The sequence below is a fragment of the Equus caballus genome, chromosome 23 (genome assembly GCF_041296265.1).
Source record: "Equus caballus isolate H_3958 breed thoroughbred chromosome 23, TB-T2T, whole genome shotgun sequence".
Classification (NCBI taxonomy): domain Eukaryota; kingdom Metazoa; phylum Chordata; class Mammalia; order Perissodactyla; family Equidae; genus Equus; species Equus caballus.
In genome coordinates this window covers 59,553,971-59,581,214 of record NC_091706.1, presented here as the reverse complement: position 1 = coordinate 59,581,214, position 27,244 = coordinate 59,553,971, and the positions used below count along the sequence as shown (strand labels likewise).

Here is a 27,244-nt window from a genome sequence, read left to right as displayed (position 1 = left end):
ATCTGAACAGAAGGATGGGTGATGGTAGGGTTTTAGTCAGAGATAAAGACTCCTTTTCCTTTCCCCTATTTTCTCATCCCCCCTCTCCTGTGAAGGTTACCAGTACCAAGTTGGCACCATGGGAGGAACAGTGGAGTTCAAGGAGCAGCTAGAAAAGAGTAGAAGGATAGTTTCAGTCAAGGCAGAAGAGGTGGGTTGGGCTGCAGTGCTTAAGGAAGTTGAGTTGTGGCAGGAGGACTGCCTTGAAAAGGAGGGAGTCTTTTTGACAGCAAGGGGATGGGGAGTAGGAGGGAGGGGGAGAGGGGAGGAAATGAGAGTTTCAATAGTCATCTTTAAGATAAAATCCAGGAAGAAGTGACACTTGGTATGAGAGAGATGTTTACAGCATGATATCTATCTACACTAGATACAAATAATGTTGGTTTAAGGCAACGATATTAAGAATAAACACACATATGTGTATTTTAACAGCTTTACTGAGATATAATTCACATTCCACATAATTCATTCATTTAAAGTATACAATGCAGTGATTTTTAGTCTATTCACAGAGTTGTGTAACCATCATCAAAATTAACTTTAGATATTAACATGGATATTTTTCCGTATATCCATCTCTTTTCACTCTGTACAAATAAGCTATCTTTCTGTAGCCTTTAATTCTCGGGTGTCGTCTTAACATATAAGGATTGAAGAGGAGCTTTGTAATCTTTTTCTTGATATAACCTAGGATTTTAAAAACCACGAGAAAACAGTGTCTTGAAGTGAACCATTTTGTTTAGAAGCAAAGCAGAAATGTTTAAATGTGTTATAAAAGCATGACATTGTCCATTTCAGTTGAATGACACACATTTAACAATTATAATTATAAAGTCTGAAAACTGCCCTTAAAATCTACATGGAATAAAACAAATATATAGGTTTAGGCAATAATTGTATATGGATATATAAATATTCAGTTACTGGATTTAGAAGTTGAAAGGATGAGCAATAATGCACAATGGACCCATTTTAATTTAATTTAATTTTATTTTATTTTCTGGTCTTGACATATGACTCTTGGGAGTTTCTTCCAGAGCAGAAAATCACTTCAGATGGAGCTGTGGGCTTGGAGAGGCTCCATGGGGATGAGAAGCTGGGAAGGAAGAAAAGACAGGATCATAACAGATCGATGGGAGCTGACATAACTGCCCATGAGTCTCACATGTATCTCAGATGAAATGATGCACCATAAATTAGACCCTGTGATTCCTGTAAAACACCTGACATATAAGGTTGACTGAACTGAAAAAAAAAAAAAAGGGTCAAGTCAAAGCATATTTCTATGGAAGTCAGGGCTGCCTTCAACTTCATGATTTTCTTCTTAAACCGTGCTGGTTTCATATTGACAATAACGGGATCTGTTTCCTTATCAGCCTACCAAGGTATGTAAGCCTGGGATTGGAGTCCTGGGGGCCAGAGGTGAGTCAGAGTTGTTGAGCACAGCGGCCACATCTGTAGTGAATTGCATCCTCGTTCACCACCCCTCCACTCCTCTGTGCGAGAGGATTATACTTCCTCATCCACTTGACATTCAGTTTAGCCATGTCACTTGCTCTGGCTGCTGAAATATATGTGGCCTGATACTGCCACTTCTGGGAACAAGCTTTAAGAGCCTTCACATGGGTCTGACGTTGCTTTTTTTTCCCTCTGCCATGGGAACAGCAGTGTATAAGATAGAATTGTTTTTGTTTTTGCTTCAGCTTGGATTCCAGACTATATGAGGAGCAGGCCACAGCTAATCAATATTCAATATATGATGTGAGTGAGAAATAACCTTGATTTCATAAGCCATTGAGAACTGTTTTCATTGTTACTGCAACATATTCTAACAAAAACTGACTAATGCCCCTCATATTAATAGTATAAAAACAGAGAAGTCAAATGCAGTGTAAGGAACATATTGGGCCCAGAGATGGTAATGAAAACTGTGAGGTCAGGAGCTGAGCAAATTCTGGAAAAGAACAGGGAATCAGAGTAAAGGTGGAAGCAAAGCCGGGGGCCCCCTGGTGGTTACAGTGATGATGAATGAAATGACCAAGGCTGACTTATTTGCGTGTCTATGTCTTTAGCTACAGTGTTATCCAGTAGGTGCATTGGTCATTTTCCAGTTAACTCTTACTTCTACCTAATATTTTTTATTCTTTCAGAAAAGGAAAATTCCCAGAAACTGCAATAAATTCAGTACTCTCAGGAGTGATGGCTCCAGAGCAGAATTAGATTCGTGGAAAAACATTCTAGGTAAATTAATCTCTACTTGGCCTCCTCTGTCCCATTTTGGGTGTGACTGGCTCAAACATGGTGGAAGTATATCACTGAAGCTTAAATAAGATGTTTTTGAGTGGACAAGAATCAGGCCTATTGACTACAGTGGAAAAATGCGTGAGACCTGGGCTAGATCCTTCGATTCACTTACACCAGTCTGGAAACTGCCACTCGTTACCTGTACACATTCATCCCTGGGAGCATCTTTACTGGGATGACAAAGGGAAATATACAGTGAGCCTTCTGCCTATGTCCTGTGATGGGTAGAACTAGACTCATGACCAGGGCCATGATTTCTGAGGTTGGCGATATGTGTGTGAGTGTCTGAAGCAGCATTATTTTCTGGAATTTTGTCGTTGTAACTCTAAAGGTCATCAGAAAGATGCCATACTTGTAGTGGGCTAATTTAATTAAAGAACACCAAAGGATATTGTCTCTGACCTTCGTAAGATCCCATACATAGACAAAACTTAGCAGACAGTGACATTCAAGCTACTGTTTTCAGTTTAAAGAAATTTCTTATCTAAGACATTTCATTTTGTCTTACACAAATTGAAGGATTTTTTTAAATAAGAGAAATTAACTATTAAACTATTATTTCTCAGACTATAACATTCAAAATCAGATTTAATATAAATGTTGAATACTCATGTATGTATATAAACTATTAAATTTTAACAGAAATTAAACTTTAGGAAAGGCCAGTTAATTTTTAAATGCTTCAATTAATTTTAAAATGACATCATTATCTCTTCACTCCCCCACACTGCTTTTAATTATTCCCCTTTGAATTGAAACTATTGGCTATAATTAATTTTTTGAAAAGATGCTATGCTGGAAATGGGAGACATACAATGTATAACTGTTTTACATCGGGTCTGTTCAAGGGGTAATTAATTTTCATAAGACATAATAAGAAAATTTAATGAAAGGCAATTCTTATTTTATTCTCACTTTAATCCCAAAGGAAATCTGGATGCTAAGAACTTATTATTTCATTACTTTCACAGTGTATTCAGAGATTTTATTAGGTAAAAAATGAATCTTTCATGCCAAAAAATGTTCAGTAATATATTACAACAATGGCTATACTTGTACCCCCCCAATTCAGAGGAATTCAGAGAGCATCTGGACACATCACAGTACCGGGTACATCTTTTCCATGAGACTTACATTTTTTCCTACCATAAAGGGTTACACTCAGTACCCAAAGAGTACATTAAAGAAGTGTAATGTGTTGGTCTGACCTGTTTGAGGCAAGGGATTTCAAATATTCATAACTTTTTGGTGTACAATAAGCTCTCACCATTTGTTAGTGGTCCCTCCAGGGAACTTGTCGATCCTCGGATTCATGAGTACCTGTTTGGCATATGATTTCCTCTATAAGATGAATAAATAAAAGAGAGAACAATAAAACTGGGTTGAGATGTGTCTTCTCGTGCCTCAGCTAGGCTCTCTCCCTAACTCCGTGGTTCATTCTTCACACCAGCCTTGAAGTGCTTGTAATAATAAGCCATGTCTCAGCAGAACAACAAACTGACTTCATGTCCTGGAACTTTGGGGTCACTTCTGTAACGTAAGCTATGAATGTTAAATCTATAATGCTGAGAGTCCACTTTATTTCTTTCTAAGAATGCACATAACTAGATGGTAGATATTTTGTGCCCAAACAGAAATTTTGGCACTGGAAAGTGTAGATTAAGAGCTGTACTTTCCTGGATCATTTTAAAGTGTTTCCATCAGACAGCAGGGATGGGCAGTGATTTAAAAAGATCAATTCATGATAGAACATGAAAAGAACAATGTGGGCCGGCTCCGTGGCTGAGTGGTTAAGTTCGCGTGCTCCGCTGCAGCAGCCCAGGGTTCGGATCCTGGGCGCAGACGTGGCACTGCTCATCAGGCCACGTTGAGGCGGTGTCCCACATCCCACAACTAGAAGGACCTGCAACTAAGATATACAACTGTGTACAGGTGGGGTTTGGGGAGATAAAGCAGGAAAAAAGAAAAAAAAGATTGGCAACAATTGTTAGCCCAGGTGCCAATCTTTACAAAAAAAAACAATGTTCTGTGACTTTACCTTTTAAATATCACAAATAATGTACAGTATTGGATACTCAAATTAAACATTTTATAAATGCATGCATTTCCATTATGCTAGTAATATAAACTTGGGGGTGGGGTGGACACAAAGGGTGAATGGGCGCACCTATAAGATGACTGACTAATAATAACGTACAACTGAAATTTCACAATGTTGTAAACTATCAGAATCTCAATAAAAAAAAAGAGATTCTCCAAAACCAGTATCCGAACACTACCCCTGTTCCCATCGTGGATTATTTCCTTCTGTCTTTTTCTTTAGGCAGAAATAACTTATTTTAAATCTGGGGTATTTATATTAATATAGCTACATGTACATAGTATTTATTGATACTTTATCAAAAGCCATGCAAGGCAGATGATATAATTAACTCCATTTTAAAGAAGAGGAGAGTAAGACTCAGAGAAGTTACGTTATTTGCTCTAATTAATGTAGTCAGTAAGAAGTAGAGCCAATATTTTGAACAGAGATCTTTCTAATTCCACTATCTTATGCTTTCCTTTATAACTAAGCTTAGTGAAACAGTACGAAACAGAACATAAGCAAAAAACAACCAATAACATCACTATCCTGGAAATCTGCCTCAATTCAAGAATGGTGCTTTCCTCTGAGGTGGGTGTTGATCAGACAGCTGGTAAACTTTTATGGTTCAGCATATGCTCAGAAAGAGATACTTTTCACAGCAGAGAGATCCATTCTCCTTCTCTTCTCCTCTGCTCTCCCCTCCTGTCTCTTCCTCTCCTCTGCTGTCCCCTCCTCTTTCCTCCTCTCCCCCCCTCCTCTCCTCTCCCCTTCTTTTTTCTCCTCTCCCGTCCCCTTTTCTCCCTTCCTCTCCTCTCCTTTGAGCTTCTCTCCCCTCCTCTACTCTCCTCCTCTCTCCTTCTCTCTCTCTCTTCCTCCTTCTCTTCTATCTCCTTCTGCTCCTTCCTCTCCTTTGCTCTCTCTCTCTTTCTAGGTCTCTCTTTCATTCACTGTATTCTCTCTCTTTGTTTTCTCTCTCTCTTGTCAATTTTTCCATATGTCTCTCTTCTCCCTTTCTCATTCCCTCTCTTCCCTTATCTCTTTTTATTTTTTCCTTTCTATCTCTTTGCCATTATTTTCAGTCTGATGTATTTATCTATTTCTGTGTCCTGGGAGTCATGTGGTCATTAAAGTTTTGTGCAAGTACAGGACAGGATAGTGAATGATGTTTTTTTAACTTATAGAAACCCATACGTATTAAAGTCAGAATAATTGGAAATAATACACTTTAAAAATGCAAGCTTTATTTTCAGATTGAACTGTGTGAATGGCATTTTCATAGATCGTAAAGATCAAATTGTACTATTTATGATAATTCAAGGTAGTATTATTTCTTGAACTTTGAATGTTCGTGGAGAATTTACTGACTGCTTTCTTATTTTAAGGTGCAGCATATATTTTAATTTCTAAAGATATTCATCGGATTTGGAGGAGCTACAGTACAATAGCTTTAATCAGAATTTGTCTCCCTGCTGTCATTAGTTGTCATAGTTCAGTTTCATACTAGCATTTATCATTTCCTTTTGAAAAAGCAGTCATTATGTCTCACTAGGAACATAGTAAAATATTAATTTCTGTCTTATAATTGTCACATTTCTGAGAAAAATAACTTCAAAAACAGCCAAGAGTCAATAACAGACTCTTTTCTGTAATTATTCCTTATCTCATCCTGGAGTAACTTTACAGACATAAATCAAATATCTTCAGAGATGGGATCGTTGTTCCAGGAGAGTTCAGAATTTCATATGTAGGTTTATTTAGGCCCAGAGACAGTTCACAACTAAGGGGACCACAAGTAAGCGTGTGAACATTTGAGTTAATTTGGAGGGGGAGAATATCTCACGGGATGCCACTTGATGAACCAGCAGAGGATCTGAAGGCATGTAGCTATTCCAAAGGAATTATTCGTAACTTTTCTGTCCATCAGTATTCCTGGCATGCTACAGAAGTTGTTTACAATGACCAATGAACTTGTGTTCTGTGGGTACTTTAGGACACCCATCTCTGTATAAGCTATACCTTATTTCCCCTTCACTCAAAGATATCATTGCTTTGCTCCGTCCTAGAGAAGATGAGGAAATCTCGACTCATTTCCAAAAGTTATATCAGTGAGGTTTTTCTTCTCCTCCTTAATAGGTGTTTAGGAAAGTAAAATAATAGAGAAGTCTTGTGGCACAGTGTTTGGAGGCAGAGACACCTCATCAGCCACTTAATGCTTGCCCACTTAAGTTTCTGAGACTCAGCTTCCTGGTGTGAAAGCTGGGGTAATGATAGTACATATCTCAGAGCTGTTGTGAGAAATAAATGGTACAGCTGTTCAAAATATGTAGCCATTTTTATTGCAGTTGTTGTTATTAATCTATTCCAACTCGGGGGACAGGGACAGCCTTTCAATCCTGGAGAGTTGGCAGGAATAGAGTACCTTCTTATTGTCAGGCTGACTGTGGGTCCTAAGCACCATCCTCTTCCCAGGAAATTGGAGAATTCCTTGACACAGCCTGGTCAAGTTTCGTTGTATGTCCATCCAAGGAGGGCTTACAAGAATCAGAATCCTAGAGCAGCATGGGAAGTGGGAAATGCTTTTAGGATAATTCAGCCACAAGACTCCTGATTCAAAAGAATGCCCTACCACCCAAAGCCTCATTTTTGAAATGGACTATCTCAATGAGGAAGGTTTTTTTCTCAGGTCTGAAGCAACTTGGGTTGTGCCCTTGGTTCTTTTCCAGGTAGTGCACTTAGCAAAAATAATAACTGTTTGTTGAGTGGCTACCTCTGGCCATGCACTTTACCTTTGTACTCATCCAATGCCCATCACTCTAATGCCCATTTGGTCTTTGCTTAAATGTTACCTTTCACCTTTTCTAATCACCCTATTTAAAATTGCATCCCCTACACACCCACTCCTGGCTTTCCTGATCCTTTTATTCTGCTTTGTTTTTTCCCATAGCCCTTGCCACTTTTTTATTATTATACACTTTACTTGTTTATTTTCTGTTTCCCCCACTAAAATGTAGGCTCCCTGAGGAGACGGATTTTTTGTCTGTTTTGTTCACTAAATTCTCAGTGTCTAGAACAATGGCTTGAATATTGTATATTCTCCACCAATCTGTGTGGGATGAATGGATAAATGTGTAGAAGGTAGCTAATATTTTCCTAGTTTTACAGATAAGGAAATTTGGGGCCCAGAAACATTGAATATTAAGGGGACATAACTATTAAATGGGGAGTCAATATTTTATTCATCTACCTTTTAGATAGTTTTAGAGCTTCTATTATTAGTCCAGCCATGAACTAGGTGTCAAACACTTCTATCCCCCTCCCTCTCATACCACACGTACATATCTTTCATCCCTAATTTCTGCCCTAAGATAACTTAAATTTTGTTGGAAGATGTAGATAATAATCAATCAAACTATAGGTAAATGAAATAATTACAAGATCGTGATAAGTAGTGCTGTGAAAGAGTAGACATTTGGGAGTGTTAGAGTAACTTAGGGACGTAATACTTATCTATTTTTTAATAGAAAGGCTAAGGAAAGCCTTTCTGAAAAACAAAAACAATTTCTGAGACATGAGAAATAATTCACTTGGAATATAGTTTGGAGAATATTTCAGACTCAAGGAACTGCATGTGCCCGAACTCAGAGGTGAAAGGAGCTTGTCATGTTCTAATTGCAGTAACCCCAAAAGTGTTGTTATATCATAGCAGGTGGGAAAATAAACAAGATGAAAGTGGAGAGGTGGGCATGAACCAAATTACTCTCCCTTTTAGAGACCTTATCCTATTCTTAGGGTGCATGTTAAACTGCACCCATGTTCCTAATGTAATGTAACTTTTTTATAACTAACTTAATTGTGTTGACTAGTTGATATGGCAATCTTTAGATTTTAAAATAAATATGAATTAATTTTTGTTTTGTATATTAAAAAAAATGTTTGGAGTCAATGATTATTTTTCGTAAGTACCAAACATTGTGTCATAGCCTTGAAAAGTTCCCAGGATCTGGACACTGAGGCTGTGGCATCTGTTGGATAAAATGACCTTGATGAATTGAAGAAGGGACTGGAGAGAGTCAGGAGTAGAAGCAAGGATGCAGCCAAGGTGCTCTTGCCTCGTCAGAGAGGATGGGATCTCAAGTTATGGTGATGGAGCAGAGATAGGAAGAAGCCAGCAGGTCAAGATTCTTAGCTTGAGCAACTGGGAGAATAATAAAGACATTTGCTGAGATTGGGGAGATTGCATAAACCAGTAGTTCTCAAACTTTTGGTCTTGAGACCTCTTTGAATGTTAGAAAGTATTGAGGATCCCCCAGAGCTTTTGTTTATATGGATAATATATATCAATATTTACCATATTCAAAATAAAAACTGAGAAATACTGGAAATGTGCACTGACATTTAAAATACAACTAGTAATAAAAAAATAAAATAAAACTAGTAAATAATCATGTTAAATAACATATTTGGTAAAAACAACTATACTTGTTTTCTAAGGCCAGAAAAAAGTAATGAAAAGAATGGTGCTGTTTTATATTTTTGACAATCTCTTTAGTGTCTGACCTAATAGAAGGCAGTTGGATTCTCATCTCTGCTTCTGCATTCAATCTGTTGTGACATCACATGCCATGTAGATTTTGGAAAACATCACTGTATGTTTATGACAGAATGGGTATGAAAAGGCAAATAATGTTTTAGTATAATTATGAAACTAATTTGGACTTTGTGAATCCCCATCTAGACCACATACAAATGCTCTGGCTTCAGGTAGTTGATGATTCTCAAACCTTTTTGTCTCCTATTCTCACTTTGCTTTCTCTCTTCTGAAGATCAGTAGTTTTATAGAGCTTTGTTTCTTTGTTCCTCTCTCAACCTTGAATTGCCTTTATGAGAAATTCTAGTACATTTAAATTTAAATCTAGATAACTTTTCTGGAAATGTCACCTCCTGATTCTCACTTCCCTCTCCTTCATACACAGGGTTTATAGAAATTTACAGCCTCAGATTTTAGTTATCATCCTTCTCTAGTATTTTACGACTGAAGGAAAATGTTTCATAGGACGAAAGGATGTAGCCTTCACTGTCTGTCTCCAAACTTGATTCTCAGCCTGGAGGCTAGTTTGGCACTGTACCACTGGACATACCCCATTATCCCAACAATATTTCTCATAGTTCCTGTGCTCTGTTTAGGGAGCTAGTTCTGTTCAGGAAGGGTAGGCTGGCAACTGTGCAATGTTATTAACCAAGAAATCAAACTATATTTTCAGATATTTGATTCTGTGCTTGGCAGACTGAATGTTCTGTGCACTTAGATGCATGACTTTCTAATATTCAGTCTCTCAAGAAAGCATCCTTTTATGTCCTAGCTCTTGGCTTGAACAAACAGAATAAACACAGCATAAAAAAGAACAGAGAGATATATTTATGAAGCCTGATCTTATAGTTCAAAAACATCTACTAACACACACAACTGTTGAAAGCACACTTTTCTGTCAAAGGATAATTTTGGCCTGTAAAAGAGATCTGGTCTTTTGGGACTAAACTATAGAATTGCACAAACTTCCCCAGTGTTAGAGTACTATTCAAGAAATGGCTTTTTCTGAATATCAAATGGGACTGCTGTGTGTTAGGAGAGTCCATTCACTTAAAAGATAAATATTTTATCCTAATTGTATCTGTTTTTATCAAGTAGGAGTATATCCTAAAATAATGATATGAGCGAGAAAATATTTGTTACAGTTGTTACTAAATATGAAGCTAAATTAAGAGGATTTAGATTATCTGAGAATTGACATGTACTAACCTCTTACCACATGCCAGGACTGGTAATGAAGAATCTTTGTTTTTGTTCTCAAATTGTTAATTTCTCATTCACTTCAGGATATTGATTCTTCCTTCCATGGACCAGTGTGAGAGTAGAAGACATCTTCATTCGGGGTACCTGTTCATTCACTCCTTCAACGACTTATTCATTCAATATTAATTGAGCATCTGCTATATTCAGGTTCTGGAAAGACAAAAATGGAAAAGAGTTGCTCCCTGCCATCAAAAGGATCATGAGCCGAGAAGGAAAAGAGTTGTAAGGGATGTAAAGCAGAGAGTGTGACTTGGTGAAGATTGCATATGGCAGGACATCTGACTCTTCTAAGTTAGACAGTCTCCATAGGAGTAGATAACATTTTAGTTGGGCCTTAAAGTATTAGCAGGATTTTAGCAGGTAAGAAAGGAGTGGGAAAGGAGGGTTGGGAACAGCTAAGAAAAGAGAATATTTTGTCCAGAACAGATAATGTTAGCAAGCTGGACAGATAAAAATGGGCCTTGTATATTTAGTTGGACATATAACTCTCAATTCCTTTTCCATAGAAATTAAGATGTTAATAAGGTAAATACATATGTTACGTAAAAACCAGTAGGATTTAAAATAACTGTTCACTGTCCCTCCTTAGTCATACAAACAGGTTTCTAAAGTCCTTCTTGGTAGGAATATTTAATTTGACTAACTTGTTGACTCTGGAAAAGCAGGATAGCTGGATTAAGTGACCCCGTGGAGGCCCCATCGATATTTCTATGTCTGATAAAATTAAGTAATAAGCATGTTACAATAGGAAAGACAACATGTTAATGTTATGCGTAGTATCTATTATCAATTTCCACTTAATATCTCTTGCTCAGAAGAAACTTTACAGAAGAGCCCCTCCTCCAAGTTTTAGTAAGATTCCTGTAAATTCTTCTTGCTTTGGGGCAGATATATATGCCAAGAATTGTTCATTTCGTGAATCTAGTTCTCTGTCCAAATGTTCAATGCCTTTCTGAGTTCATGACTCCAGAAATGACAACTCTTTTCTGGCCAGTGCTGCCTCCTGCCTGTTCTCACCACCACCTCGCGGACAGCAAGTCCAAGGGCCAGATGTACTTTCCCTTATCTTGCTTGAGTCTTCACTGCAGAACTTCTATCCCTGCTCTGCTATGCGTTACTTCATTCATTCAAAAAATATTTAGTGAGCATATTTTTATTTATTTGAGACTTTATCAGGTACTGGAGATAAAGCAATGAACAAGGAAAATCATGGAAGGGTAATAGAGGCTGTGACTGCTCAGCATTGCTGAGAGATTTTGTAAGGTTACACTTGTGCGTTGATTGTGGCAAAGAATATGAAGCCTTTTCTTTGAAAGTGGAGAATTCAGCAATATTCAGATAGAAATACTGCTTTGATATCTCAGTTTTCTTCTCTATCTCTCGGATTTAGGCTTCTGTACATATGAGCTTCTAAAAGGAACTTGAAGGAAGGTTTTTGGAATCGTAGTCAGATCTCTGATTCTAGGATAAGGAACCCATGTGCAAAGGATGGTGATATATGGTAGAAAATAAGGGGCTCACTGTATTGAAGAACTCCCTATGGCACGTGCCTGTATTCGCATGTAAGATTTGGTAGAACAGGCTTACGATTACAGTCCAGAGTGGAACTCTACTATTAACATCCCACTTCTGCTCTGGGGGAAGAGGTTTGGGTTCCCAACAGATTTACTTATAAATATGAAATATATTAAGTTGTCTTTGCTTATGGATGTGAAAAAGCTGTTCACACTTAAGGATTAGCCCATCCAGAGCTGGTTTGTTCTCTTTGGCATCAAAAGATGGGCTCCCCCTGTGAGCCAGTAGTATAAGAGATAGACTGGACAGCCCTGTAAACAGATAACCAGAATAAAACGTAATAGGTACTCTAACCAAAACTTGAGTCAAGTGCTAACGGAATGAGTAATCTCTCTTGAGTAGAATACAGTGAAAGCCTGACTCAGGTGGTGCCATTTGGACTAAAGTTCTCTGGGTTAACTGGGGAGGAAGAACGTGGAGGAATACAGGAAGAGCGTGGCTGGATCAGTACTCCCACGTGGAAATTTTTATTTTTTTCATTTTAATAATTATGTGGGAAGTGACTAAAATTATCTTTTTGTGGAGCAGTGTGAGCCAGTGGCTTATTTTCTGGAAAATTCTTGTGTGTGTGTGTGTGTGTGTGTGTGTGTGTGTGTAGGATGTTCATATCATCTTAAGACACCCAACTATGAAAGATCAGAGAAGTTTTACGGTTCTATAGAGCAGATAAGACAAAATATATGCTTCATAAAATAACGTACTCTCTTTATCAGCTCCAGATTTACTGAAGTAAGTTGAACCATTGGTCTAAGTTCCATATGACATTTCTTTTGTCTTTAAGTTTCAATAAGAAATATGATTTGAACAAGTCATATGAGATATTTATAAAAAGTTATAAAAGGCTGCATAGGTAAAGAAAAATGTCATTAGCAATGAAGTATTAAGTGTGAGAAACAATGCATTTGTTTTCATTATATCAGATAAGTATGAAAGGAAATGCTAATAAGAATGAGTTTCCTTTGAACACTTTGACAACTCCAACTGCTTTTCTTTATTGATAGAAATTTACCACTAAATTGAAAATAATTCCCTGAAAAGCAAATTTAAATTAACTAAAAGGTTTTTACTTAACATGAACAAGTCAAAGAGCTCTGAAATTAAACTTGAGAAAAAAATTAAAAGCATGTACATGGAATAAACCAAATCAGAAAGAAAATATCATGAGATCTCCCTTTGCTTTTGTATGCTCCTTTCAAGTCTGGTTCTCCAAAATTTGTTTAAAAATTCTTTACCAATTTATGTAGAATAGAAGAGTGAAATAATAAATGTAAAATTAAAGTTTACATTAAGGCTGAAGTTACTGTCGCTATTTGATTATACTATAGAAGAAGCAGAAATGTTCCTAGGAATGCGTCTGGGTCGTGTAATAACTGGGTGAAGGATAACGTGACTCCAATTTATAGTATTGATATAGTATAGCAGCTTTCTTTTTTCTTTTTTGTCCTCATTCAGTCATTTTTTCATCCTCTTCCATTCGTCTGGTTCTTCACCTGTAATTGCTTTACCAATTTCTGCTACTTCTCTTATCATTCTTGGTCTAATCATCTCCTACCTCCGCTATACCAATCTATTTATCACTTCCCTCTAAATTTCAATTTAAGCTCCCAATGAATATTTCTGACAGACCCAGACTTAAATCTAGTCACTACTACTACTAGCTACTCAGCAAATTACTCACCTTCCATATACTATTGATTTTTGCTCCAAAATAATAAAAGTTGAAAATAAAATAAAAAGAAAGAAAATAAAGATGATAAAAGGTTGTTGGGAGCATTGGTTACTGGAACCCTTGCATGAGTGTGCCTGGAACCATGTGACATTCCTTCTGTCCATGAAAATTTGTCTGATGAGTTTGTTATTTCTCCATCTCTGTTTTCCTATGTAAGAATAATTTTTGCATATTTCTTTTATTTTTCTGAGGAAAATTAAAATTCCCTGAAAGCTCACTTCATATGTATGGAAGTAGGAAATTGATAATTAACACAAGTAAGTGAATATATCAAGCACACATGCTTATGATTGGGGTAAGTTAAATCACTAAAAATGGCCAGTTCAGTGCTAATTTCTTTTATTTTCTTAATGGGTTATAGGACACATCTGAATTATGTAGTTTGCAGACTCCTTTATTGATATTAACTTATTATTAATGTTAATTTATTACTAAAATAACCTGGCACTTTCCCTTTCTTGAGGAGGAAGGAACTTTGCTTCCTTTACTGCTGAAAGCTCCACTGGTGTCCCAACCTCCTGCTCTTCTCAAGTTAGCCCAGTGTTATGGGGAATGGTCATATTCTTCATATTGTGTGAATGTGTGTGTGTGCTGTGTGCACACGTTTGCAGCATGTGAGTGTGCATGTGCATGTGTATAGGGGCAAGAGGAGCTGTCTGTAATCGCAGTGGTTGTGGTGGGGAATAAGAAAGAAGATTTAAAATCTCAAGATCATATAGAGTTATAAATTATAAATCCATTAAAAATCCAACCAGAGCTATTGCTGAACTATCTTCTCTTTGAGGGGAGTTAACCTGGACTGTCATCTTAGCTTCTTAACAGATTTTCCTCCTGATCTTTATGTCTGTCTACCTTGTGTTTCATTGAGTGACCAGGGTTCTCTTCATAAAACAGATCTGTTCATTTCAATTCTTCTGTTCAAAGCCTTCTTAACTTTGAATCTCATTTGCTCTAAAGATAAAACCCACACTTCTTAGCAGGTGATAGCAAGTCATCCACGATGTGCTGCCAATCAATTTTTACAGCTGTATCCTATATTATTCTCCCTGCTTGCCCCCAGCCCACTCATTCATGGCTCCAGCTCTATCAGACTGTCTTCATTCCTGGAATGAACATTCACAACTCCCCGCCCAGTCTTCCTTTAGCCCAAGAGGCAAGCATTTCCCTTCATGTTCATTTGTTGAAATGTTACTCATCCCTCAAGGCCTAGTGAGATGTCCCCTTCTCTCATCTATTCCAGGCCAAATTTGTCATTTCCTCATTTGTGGGTTTGCGCACTCTGTTTTTATCTCTATTATAGTAATGGGGATTTTTGTCCTGGATTTTACCGAGGAGTTCTGATTTCTAATAATGTATCCTGGTGTCAGACAGTGTTTCACTAGAATTGGTTCTGAATGGATGTTCTTAATGATTATGGCATTTATATTATGCCTGTTATGGCCAAAGTGTATATACAATTGCTTTTTTTACCTCCTTAATTTTACCTCTCTGTAAAAAGGCAGTGTACAAGTAAATCATTATTGATAAATCAAACACTCTGCCTTTCCTTTCCCATCCACCAAATGCAATCTCCTGAATGGTAAGCAAAAGCCAAATATCTTTTATATACTCTCTTTCTTTCTGTGTTTCTCTCTCTTTCTCCTCTTGTTGTCCTTGACAGCCCCTACTCCCATTCATATGCAGACTAGGAACTCACTAAGTTTGTATTGAATTGAGTCATTGATCAAGTAAGAGAAAAGCCCAGTTGGTTAACCACTCCAGTGATAATGTCCCTGAGGTCCCTTCTTCTGTGAAGAAGCTGGATGATTACAGAAAGGGCCTGGGAGAAGTCCTGTCCTATGTAAGGCAAGTAAAGGGACCAGTGCTGAGAACTGTGCCTGGCTCACGGCAAGAGTTCTGTGTTGTTGCTTGAAGGCTGTTATCAGGCTGTCTTGTAGGTCAATCATCCTTATTTGACATGATTTCCAGACTCCTTGCTCTACTCTGTGTCTTCCTTTAGATTATTTCTGACTCACTGATGTTCTAAGGATGGGATAACCTCATTCGGTCACAGATTCTTGGTATATGTATCTAATCAATCTAGAGTCATATGGGAACTTAGATTCCCCCAATTAAAGCTAATCTCTAACTAAAATTTAGCACTTCCTTCAATTACAAATGTAGGCAACAAACTGCAGTAGGATTAGCAATAATTGTGACTTTGTAATGAATAGAAATCACAGATAATTTCGTATCACATTACAGTTGTTATAGATATTTGAAATTTTTATGAGCTCACCTCTATTTTAAAATTAGTTTTTAGTATTATTATATACACTTCTAATTTATATATGAATATATCACAATGTTTTTAACATTTTTATAATGAATTTTAAAATAGTGCCTTTGTAATTCTCTGTATTTTATTTTTTCCTTTTAAAGCCGTTATTCTGAGAAGAATTATACTTAACCAGACTGCCAAGTGTCATGAAAAAGGGTGAGAACACATAGCCAAGTAGAATTTAGAAGATATGGATAAGAATATAACATTTACTTCCATTAATTCAGACTTAGACTGAATTTCCTTTGGGTTTTTAATCATTATAAAAATAATATATATTCATAGCTTCATACTCTTGAGGAGTTTACAAAACGCAACCCCCAAGTCATCCTACCCTACCCACTCTCCAAGATAACCATTGTCATTGACTGTGGGTATTTTTCCAGACATTGGCTACACGTACTCATATACTCTAAAATATATCTATATCTATATCTAGATAGATGAGTTATCATAAGGGTGGAAAAGTTTTCCCTTCTTCCCTTCTAGGTTCTTTGGCTCATCTAATAATTAAATTGACATAAGACAGATTAACAGGCAAAAACTAATTTCATATGTACAGGAACCCAAGAAAAATATGAGATCCCTAGGCAGTAAAGCAATTGAGTCTTATAAGCCATCCTGAGCCAAGGAATAGGATAGGGGCCTGGGGCTTCAAAGGACAGGAGGGCAATTCCCAGGAAAATAAGAAGAGCAGATGTTTGATAATCAGATGTTTGCCTGCCATCCAGTTAGGTCTTTCAGATAAAAAAATGTTCTCTCTTATAACAGCTCTCTGTCTGGGCTAAGCCCCCTATCTAAATTCTTTCAGGCAGTTAAGGGAGAGTAAAAGTTTTTCTGAGTCTGTTGAGTCTTGATTGCTTTCGGCTCAGAATAATCCATATGTCAAAGTGCCACATTTTGGGGTGGCATATTCTGCGCAACTTATCTATATATATAGCCAAATGTATATATATATTGTAGTATACTGTCACATATAACCCATGTCTTAGACATGCTACTCTTGCTCTGCCTTGAGTTTTAAATAGCCAAGTCATATTCTTGGCTCACACTGGTTTTGTGGTCAAGAAACTTTCTAAGTCTTTTCTTTTCTTTTTTTTTTTTTAAAGATTTTATTTTTTTCCTTTTTCTCCCCAAAGCCCCCCAGTACATAGTTGTATATTCTTCGTTGTGGGTCCTTCTAGTTGTGGCATATGGGATGCTGCCTCAGCATGGTTTGATGAGCAGTGCCATGTCTGAGCCCAGGATTCGAACCAACGAAACACTGGGCCGCCTGCAGTGGAGCGCACGAACTTAGCCACTCGGCCATGGGGCCAGCCCCTCTAAGTCTTTTCTTTTTCCAGCATCATAAAACCCTATTTTCTTCCACTATAAATTAAACCAATGTTTTAAACTCAGCATTCTTTTGGTACAGAATTTTTTTGTCATTGCTAATTTTAACCTTGTGAGTTTTGTTTGATTGTCATAACTTAATCAAATCTTTCAGGATTCTAAACATGCTTCCCATCGTATTAGTTACCACTCATCTTTGTGTAATTGTCAAATGTCCTTAAATCATTCAACAACCATGTACTGAGTGCCTGTCATTTGTCAGATACTATTCTAAACACTTTACATATATTTGATCATTTAGTCTTTCCAACAACTTTATGAAATAGGTACTGTTATTATCTCCATTTTAAAGATGAGGAAACTGAGACACAGGTTAAGTAACTCACCTAAGGTTTACATATTATATGAACATAAATGAATATAGCTCAGTCTAAAGAATAGGTGAAATTATTGGGTGCAACTAGAAACGGTGAATAGGAGGTCACGGAAGCAGGCTTAAGCTCCATATACAGAGGACTAATTATTTAGAACTGTATCAAAAATGAATGAGCTCATTATCCCTAGTTACAGTTAAGACCCCAGATAGCTGCCTGTCGTGAATATCTTGAAGAGATTTCCACTTTAGCAGAAAGACTGGGTAGAGGAGCTGAAGTCTCTTTCCGCTCTCGGGTTCTGTGGAATTGATTCCGATAAATACCTTGACCTCTTTCTCTCAGCGTTATTTCTGTGTGCTGTGCCCCTAATTCTTACTATTTTAATGAAGTCTTTTTAACAAGCATTGAATTTCTGTTATTAGAATTGACTATTCACAAAACCAATGTTTATGCCCGTTTTAATCATGGACAGACATCAGGACGCTGTTTTAAATGAATTTCCTCACACAAATAACCCTGCATCCACGCCACGTTGAAATTGGATTTCAAAAATGCTTCAGTGGAGAAAACCTATGCCGGAGCACTCAGATTTGCTTAGCCCTCCTAGTTGACTTCCGTGATTGTCCTGTTATCATGTTGCACCTCTAGCTCTTCCAGCTATGCCGATTATATATTAGGCATCTGCTTATGACCTTGTCTTGAGTCTTTCCCTCAACCATTTTAATCCTAATGAAAAGAAAACAAAAAGGGACATCATTCAAAGTGACAGACTTTGTTGTCTTACTTTCAGACTGACTTCCTGATACTCTTTTGGCCTGCTGGGTTTTTTCTGTGTCCCTAGACACAGAGGCCAATGTTTACTACAGCATTGAATTGGTCATCTGGCCAACTTTATTATCACTGGAACGGTCAGCAATAATCCAAACCAGATTTTCTTTGTGCTGGAGCGTAATCAACAAAACCAAGGCTTTTGGAACCAAGGCTGGTGCTTTTTGCAGTATTTCTGTTTGAGTTCTTCAGATCCTCATATCTAACTCCCAGCAGGTGCACAGGAGAAGCCTTCCTTAGTGGGACAGAGAAATGTTGACTATGGAAGAGGATGCATCCTATAGCTTTTCAGTTCTGACTGGCTCGTTCTTCCCTGTAGAGCTAAAGGTATATACTCTTCTAATTTTCAAAAGCCTTTGGTTATTATACAAAGATCTCACTGTAACAGCTAATATGATGGTGATATTGATGTCACTGGAGGCGATAAAAAGAAATCACTCCTAAGTGACCAACAGGCAGACTTATTATACACTGGTCTGGCCATGCAGGTTATTGACTCCCAGTGTTTGTTCTGATTGGTTGGTGTGTTGCTCTGATAGTTCAGGGCCCATTTTACTTCTAGCCTTTTAAACATATTACTACCATCTTCCTAAAGTTAGTTTCTGTTGAGGTAACCAGACCCCCATTCAGCCCTGCAGCTTAATGCCTGGCATAATGCAAAGTAATATTGAGACTCTTGGGCTGCAGGAATCATAGGGAATGGCATTCACATAGGGGATATCCATGTCATGAAAGTCCGTCAGTGCAATATTTCAAGTTTTACTCAGAGAAGGAACCATTTACAATAATTTTATTGGTTCCAAAATAACTTCTACAAATTCCTCCCAGATCTTTCCCCACTCAGCTGAACAGTTTCAGAAGAGGCAGTGGGTGACTGTAACCTTTCACTTCTGTTAGAGAGTTTATTCCCCAGTACTCTGGTTTTCTATTATCTTCATCGTTTCTTAAATATTGATCCACACGTGTTGTACCAGACATCCTGGTTCGTGTATCCCTCCTTCATGTTCATTGCCAGTAGATTGGGAGGCAAATACTCAAGCTTGCATAGGGTGGATAGTTTTCTTTGGCAAACGTGAAATCAAGAGGTTATCACCAAGTCGATCAAGAAATATAGGCTAGAGGGGCCAGTTTGGCGGTGTAGTGCTTAAGTTCATGCACTCCCCTTTGGTGGCCCAGGGTTTGCAGGTTTGTATCCTGGGTGTGGACCTACACACTGTTCATCAAGCCATGCTGTGGCAGCATCCCACATACAAAATAGAGGAAGATTGGCACAGGTGTTAGCTCAGGGCCACTCTCCCTCACCACAAAAAAAAAAAAAAGGAAAAGAAAAGAAATATAGGATAGAGAGGTAATGATAACCTAATTCTTGACCAACTATGATTCCAGACCATGGTATATAATTTGAGAGACAAGAATGTTCCCCCAATTCCACTGAAGCCATACAGATTTTCACCACTAAAGGGTTTTCTTTTTCTTTTCTCTTCCCCAGAGAACTAAGTTGTTTCTATTCTCATTTACCTGCTAAGAAGCTCAGTATTTCACAATATATATTCAAATAAACCATTAGATAGAGCTGATTTCTGTCAGCTTTTATTAACTTGACTTCTAATATTAAATTAACTAAAACTTTTACACAAGTTGGATGAAACAATATCTCTTCAGTTGAAGTTAGAAAAAGACATGTCTTTGAATATCCTTTGGCATTGTGAAATCAAAAAGATTAACTTTGTCTAAGAGAGGGAATAGGTGACAGACATTTTCTGTGCATGGGGAAATTGCTGCTTTTAAAATTATGGTTTGAAATCCTCCAAGTACTGAAAACGAATTTCTTTAAACGCAGCACACAGCATTATAAAAATACTCTTTGAGGTCTAATGCTTGCTTTGTGATTAAAGAAAGAATGCATCTGGGTGTTTTCTGTGCGTGACAAAAATTAATCTGCTTTTTTTTCTAGCTATTTGTTGCTTAATTCTAGAATCAATAGAATCCACTTATAGTAAAAAAAAGATATCTAATAAGCCAATTATGTTATCAATCAGTCTATACTTTTTTAAAACTATTAAGAGGCCCCTACAATAGGTAGAATCTAGTAAGAGGAATATAAAGCATGAAAACCATTCTTGATACCCTTTGGGAATGAACTTATGATCCAGGATGAAGAAATCAGGCATCTGCATTTGTCAAATGCAACATGATGTGTGATAATTGCTAAGTGCATGATGTTAAAAACACTATTAAGGAGGGAGAGACAGAGGTTCTTCCAGGTGTTAACTCCGAATTGGTGCTGCATAAGCTGGATCTTAAACCATGGAGAACATTTCAGTATGGGAGGCTAGAAGAGAGTTAGCATATGGGTCTGCAGCTGGCAGAGAGAGCAAATCAAGTAGAGATGGAAAAGTGCACCAAATATTTGGAAAATAGCAAATAGATCTATTTTACAGTGCAGGAAGATTGATATAGGATGTGGCTCTCAAAGTTTTTAACAACAAATTGCCCTTTCTTAAAAGAATGCATATATGGAAATACCAATTAAAAAAACACATAAAAATGAAATGCTCTGACTGAAATCAGGAAACTCAGGATGGCAACTTTTGGGGAGGCAGGTGGAAATTCTTGATATCACTGTAGATTTAATAGAAAGCTTCTTGATATTTATGCCCTATTTCTCTTGCCTGTTTATCTCCCTGCAATTTGACTGCTGCTGGCCAGACGCTTACCTGTATTCCTGACTAATAGATGTCCAATTCCCACTCTATTTCTAGATTTCAGCAGCCCAACTAGATCCCTGATTCTGTTCTCCTCTGGCTGGTTCCTGGTTCCTAGGTCTGTCTACTGATTCTTCTCCACCATTGGTTCTGATGCTTCTTCCTACCTCTAGCTTCGCTCACTTGTAAATAGCCACTTTAGCCAAGAAAAATACACCCTTTTTTTTTTTTTTTTTGAGGAAGATTAGCCCTGAGCTACCTGCTGCCAATCCTTCTCTTTTCACTGAGGAAGACTGGCCCTGAGCTAAAATCCGTGCCCGTCTTCCTCTACTTTATATGTGGGACGCCTACCACAGCATGATGTGCCAAGCGGTGCCATGTCCACACCCGGGATCTGAACCGGCGACCCCCAGGCTGCCAAAGCGGAATGCCCACACTTAACTACTGTGCTACCAGGCCGGCCCCCAAAATCCACCCATTTTGAGGATGGTGTCATAATATAAGTACTAAGTAGTAAGAAAGGAACTGAGGAGGCATTGGTGGGAACAGAAAGGAAAGGACTTTTGTTTCGTAATGGAGGATTGATTAGCACTTGTGATGGATTAGGCATAGAGGGTGGAAGAGTTGGAACAAAGAAGACTTACAGGTTTGGGCCAAAATGGAGAAAGAATATGCCATAATGAAAATAAGCCTTAATAACTATTAATTTGCATATAGCCTTCATGGTCCACAAAGCATATTCTTTTGTGTTCTGTCATTCACCCTCACAACAACCCTGTTATGAAAATTTTATATTCTTGTGCTAAAGAAGAAGAGAAGAGATCAAGTGCTTTGCTCAAGGTCATAGTACAAGTTAGTTCAGACTACCAAATTCCTACTAATTTTATGACTGTAGATCTGTTCTTCACTTTGTGGTAAACATCTGATACTGTACAAAGCATAAAGGTAATTTGCATTGTTTTCCTACTGGGTCCTATGATGAGGGCCATATTTACAATGTTGCAATTAGTCACACTTAACACAGGGTTAGAAAATGCATGGTATGCGTGTCGCGTAGCTTTTTCTGCACTGGTGAAAGACATCACTCATCAGTCATCTCGGTCTTTCCTGCTGAGTCTGCAGGCTGCCTCACAGTCCTTCTCAATATATTACTCTAGGCAACTACCACTAATAAATCAGAGTTGTCTGAAAGTTGAAACTCATTTGCCATTCTGGCACTAGAAGCTTGAAATGATGCGTATAGTCTGATACAAAACTCAATACTATGACATACTTGGTTTCTTGTCCCTCAGGATAGGCCTTCCTATTCCCACATCTGAGGCCAATTAACTCCAAGAGCATCAAGTCAGACTTGTTAAACCTGCCCTAACCAAGAGCCTACTAATTGGGCTTATTCCTGATTCCTGGGGCTAAGCCTCCTCTTTTCACCCAAGGTCTAGAAACGGATGGCCCATCTTGTTCCTCACTTCTGAAGTTCTGTTTCATAAGCCAGGTCCTCTAAGGTAGGCTCTTACCATGAGTTCTCCCTTATATTCCTAGAGTCTAGAGTCCTGTTCCTGCTGTCTAGTGTCTGTGACTGCATCCCTATATCGCTTCCCTATTACTGTGAAACAAACCATCCTTTACTGTAAAGGCTTGAGAGAGTAATGAGTATTAACCTTTTGTATAAATCTACCATTTTGGTAGGACTTTTCAAGAATGACTCCTCTCTGCTCCATGTAATGTCAGCTGTTTTTATTTTGTTTTATTTTTTCCTGATTCCAGTTAAATAGAGTTTTATTTTATTTTTTATAGAGTTCATAATAGTTTACATCGTTGTGAAATTTCAGTTGTACATATTTTTTGTCTGTTACCACACAAGTACTGCCCTTCACCCCCTGTGCCCACCTCCCCAGCCCGCTCCCCGTGGTAACCACTGAACTGTTTTCTTTGTCCATATGTTTGTTTATATTCCACATCTGAATGAAATCATAGGGTGTTTGTCTTTCTCAGTCTGCCTTAGTTCACTTTGTCTTATGCTCCAGATCCTCCCATGTCGTTGCAAATAGGATGATTTTGTCTTTTTTTATGGCTAAGTAGTATTCCATGGTATATATATATACCACATCTTCTTTATCCAATCATTGGACAATGGGCGCTTGGATTATTTCCATGTCTTGGCTATTGTGAATAGTGCTAAATACGGAGTTTTAATTTCATAGCTTAACAATGAATGATCATACAATGAAGTCAATACATATACCTATCACTTCAGTCTAAGCTTGTCCGTGTACATAGCTGAAAACAATTACAAGATATGGTCTAATAAATGCCAGAGGGCCTTTTAAAAAAAACAAAGAAATGTTCATAGGCATTTCAGGGGAGCAGGATTTGCCACACCAAAATATGCCTCTTTGCATAAGGATTATTTTAGGCTGATTATTTTTAAGAAACAGCAGACACACAAAAAAGTTCTGAAAATTGAGTAGAAGTTACTCTTTTGTAAGAGACATTTATATTTATAAGGGAAATCTCCATTTGAAACGCTGTCTCCCTCCTACACGAGGAAGAGAGGGATGACTCTAAATCTCAAGAAACTCATCAATGGAGAAGGTGGAGACTTAAGTCTACCTAACAACCTTACCCTTGTTTACTGTGCTTTTCCTGGTAACTTCCTATAACTGACTTTCCCACCGTCAACACCTTGTTTGGTCTTTAGTTGGAAATGGTATTTAAGTTGGTGGCTTGGACCATTTCAGGGAGTTACTCAGTTTTCCTGGGTATCTCCCATGTATGCAGGAGTTATACATGTTATTAAACTTTTGTTTATTTTTCTCTTGTTAATCTTTCTTTTTATTACAGGGAAGTGTATGGGGACAGAATTTCCTATCCCAAATTGTGTCTCTTTGGCTTGATTATTTTTAAGAACAAAAGACTCAGGAAGAAACTTTGAACTTCTCCCTAATTGCCTAAAAGAATTTAAGATAGGCAGCTTGTTCCAGGAAGGAGCTAATACCATAGGTAACTATAGTATAGTATGAACTAGGTGTAGTAGACAGGGAGGAACCTAGCAAGGCCCATTTGATCAAAGTCCTCCCCATGTCCCATTGTCTCTGCAAGTCATAGCAAATATTTGTTTACCAGACATTTGCTTTTCCATCTCCATGTGAATTGCCTTCCGCCCCCTTGAAGTCCTAAACCACTACCCCCAACATCTTCCTTTGTCTTTAGCTGAAGATGATGTTTAAGGTGGTGGCTTCAGCCATTTTGGCAAGTTACTCAGTTTTCCTGGGGTTCTCCATATATACAGGTTATTAAACTTGTTTGGTTTTCTCCTATTATTCTGTTGCATGTCAATTTAACTCTTAGACCAGCCAGAAGAACCTAGAGGAGTAGAGGAAAATTTCTCCCTCTCCTACAGGGTTCTCAGTGAAGAACCTAGAGGGATAGAGAATTATTTTTCCTCCTCCACAATATTAAGCTTCATTTTCCATATGAAAGATCCTCTTTCAAGAGGGTCATTCATGTGATTGGCAATCTGATTCTATCTTTGGGAGCTAATCCAGGGCTATGGGCCAAGGTCTTTAGTTTCTCTCTTCTTGAACCTCTCCAAGGCTGCTTAGGCTTACTCACAGCATGGTGAGTGGATTCCAAAAGCAAGTGTGCCAAGAGTGCATGATATTCTTTTGATCTAAACTCAGAGCCACTTGGGTCATACTCTCTTGGTCAAAGCAGTCACATAGACCCACCCAGGTTCAGGAGAGGGCACACAGACTTCACCTCTTCATGGAGGAATAACAAAGTTCTAGAAGAATTAGATATCTGGAGATATGGTTATGATAATCTTTGGGAAAACGCAGTCTATCATAGTCTCCTTGCAAGACTCTATTGCCTTTGTCCCTTTAGACACTGTCAGATTACTTTTCCCACCTTTGAAGATATTGACCTCCTATCTACTGCTAGATCTCCCAGTCGCCAAACGCCTGGATCTCCATTTAGTGGCCCACTGTTACAGTTGATAATGCTGCCGCTATAGTATATCCTTTTATTTGTAATTCCTTCTACTGCCTACATTTGGAACATACCCAGAAGGTCTTACTGAACTTGAAGTTCTGCTGTCTATGACCAAGAAAGCCTGGGAAAATAAGATGATTGAGAGGAAAAAGAATGTCTTTTAGAAGCAAGGGGACCTGGTTTCAAATCTCAGCTTAGTAACTGAACTCTGGGAAGCTTACCTCTCTTAACCTCAATTTACTTTTCTACCAACTGAGTATAATATGATTTTCATCTCATAATTGTCATGAGAATTAAATATGGTAATGTTAATCAAATAGGCTAACCCAGTAACAGGTTTATTGAGTAGCTTAAAAGCTGTGGGGTATTCATATAAAAAGTTTATTTTTTTATTCATTTATTACTTTGAACCATGGTCTGTTTTTACATGTTTTTTCCTGTACTCAATGTCATCTCTAGCATTTTTTTTTCCATTTCTTGTATTTCTGGTTACTTTAAGTTATTACAATTTCTTTACAGTTAAACTCCCACCTTGTGCCCAGTTTAACATTTCCTCCTCCCCAAGGTGCAGGTCAGGTATTTATTTTGGGTAACTTGGAGAGGTGAGAGAGTCTGGTCTGTCTGCTTTTGTACTCTGCCTTCCAGTCATCACCATGGAGTTGAGGTGGGGGATGTTGAGTTTGGCTGAGTGTGGTTTGGCTGTGAAATACTTCTCCCTCCCCCTCGTCTGAGTCTGGCTTCAATGTGGTTGGAGGGCACAAGGGCCATGGGAGATACGAAGAGAAAAGGTCTGACCACTTGTGAGTCATTCCGGCCTCACTCTGTCCAGGCAGATTTTGTCTGTTGCTCATGGTCTCTGTTGATGGTGGACTTGGTTGTGGAGAAGATAGTGTCCAGTTTCACCCCGGCTCCCTGTCAGTGAGGACCCCCTGAGAGAGGAGCAGCACTACCTCCAGCCCTCCAACAGTCTGTGTCCACCCCTGTAATGGCTGTTACCTTAATTGGCCATTGGTCACCTGGATAGTCCCAAACTCCTTCTTCCTCTACCCTCTTTGCCTCTTCGCATAGAACCGGAGGAACCACTGAGGTTGTCATGGAACAGAAGTCGGAATGCCCTCCTATTCTTTGCTTCACAAATACATTACCCCACACACTCTCTGTAACCCATGTCTCTCTCTGCTTTGTCTATGAGCTGCCAGAGCAAGTGTAGCCAATTCAGTAATGTGCAGTTGAGAATCCAGCACCAGGTCTGTTGTTACCAGACTCCAGGGCAAACATGTTAGGCTTTCCCAAGCACTCTTTCACAATGTTCTTCTCTGAGGGTGGCCTTGAGATGGGCCTGTAGCAGCTACAGCTGGAGTCATCCCTCCTCAAGGTTGGGGTTTTCAACTGCTCCTTTTTGCCAGCTGCCCTGATCTGTAAGAGTGAATCCCTAAGAACCTTCTCCATCACTTGCTTGTGTTGGGGTGGGCATCCCACCAGGAAGGACATTATTACCATTCCCCCTGCTTATTTTTTTTTATGATCTTGCAGCCCAGCTTCTGTGCAGTCCTTTATTCCCTGCTCCTCAAGTGTGAGAAGTCCCAGGAAACAAAGAAGCACAGTTTCAGCAGACTTTCATAGGAGCACCAACATTTTGTCTGAGTCTGACAAGAACCAAATGTAATTGGAGGCCTCTCCGAGGTGTGATGCTCACTGTGAACACTGGGGCTATCTATCTTTGTGTAACCAATATGCTTTTGGGGGATTTATTTATCTTTTACGAGAAAGCATGTAAATCGTGCGTGCTCCTATTTAAGTTAGATACTAACAGTTTCTTTAGAGATTCTGGGCATATTAAAATACTAGCTGTGAAGCAGCAGAGAAGGAAGCTGTGCATTGTTAATCCTTCCTGTGACAGAACCATTAAACAGCAACCCTTGAAGGCTTGCTTATAAGGATGGTGTTTTCTCCACCCCGTACCAAGTATGTGCGTGGGTATGGGGTGCCCTTCCTGGCAAGCCTGTAAGCTGTCAGAGCTGTGATGGCTGCTATTTTTGTGGCAAACTGATTATTGGCCTTCATTGAATATTCACAGCTCTATTAGCTAAGACCCCTACTGTTTCTCA

General features: G+C 38.4%; 1 protein-coding gene and 1 long non-coding RNA gene across 10 annotated transcripts in view; one reads left to right on the top strand and one right to left on the bottom strand.

The window, feature by feature from the left end:
- Window positions 1-27,244, top strand: part of LINGO2 (leucine rich repeat and Ig domain containing 2) — a 1,108,249-nt gene that overhangs the window by 315,267 nt on the left and 765,738 nt on the right. The window lies entirely within an intron of this gene.
- LOC111770198 (uncharacterized) lies at window positions 1,010-26,246 on the bottom strand. Its single transcript, XR_002803298.2, has 5 exons — window positions 26,133-26,246; window positions 10,227-10,430; window positions 6,849-6,978; window positions 3,611-3,684; window positions 1,010-1,135 (listed from the first exon to the last, which is right to left on the bottom strand). It is a non-coding gene; the product is annotated as an uncharacterized lncRNA (long non-coding RNA).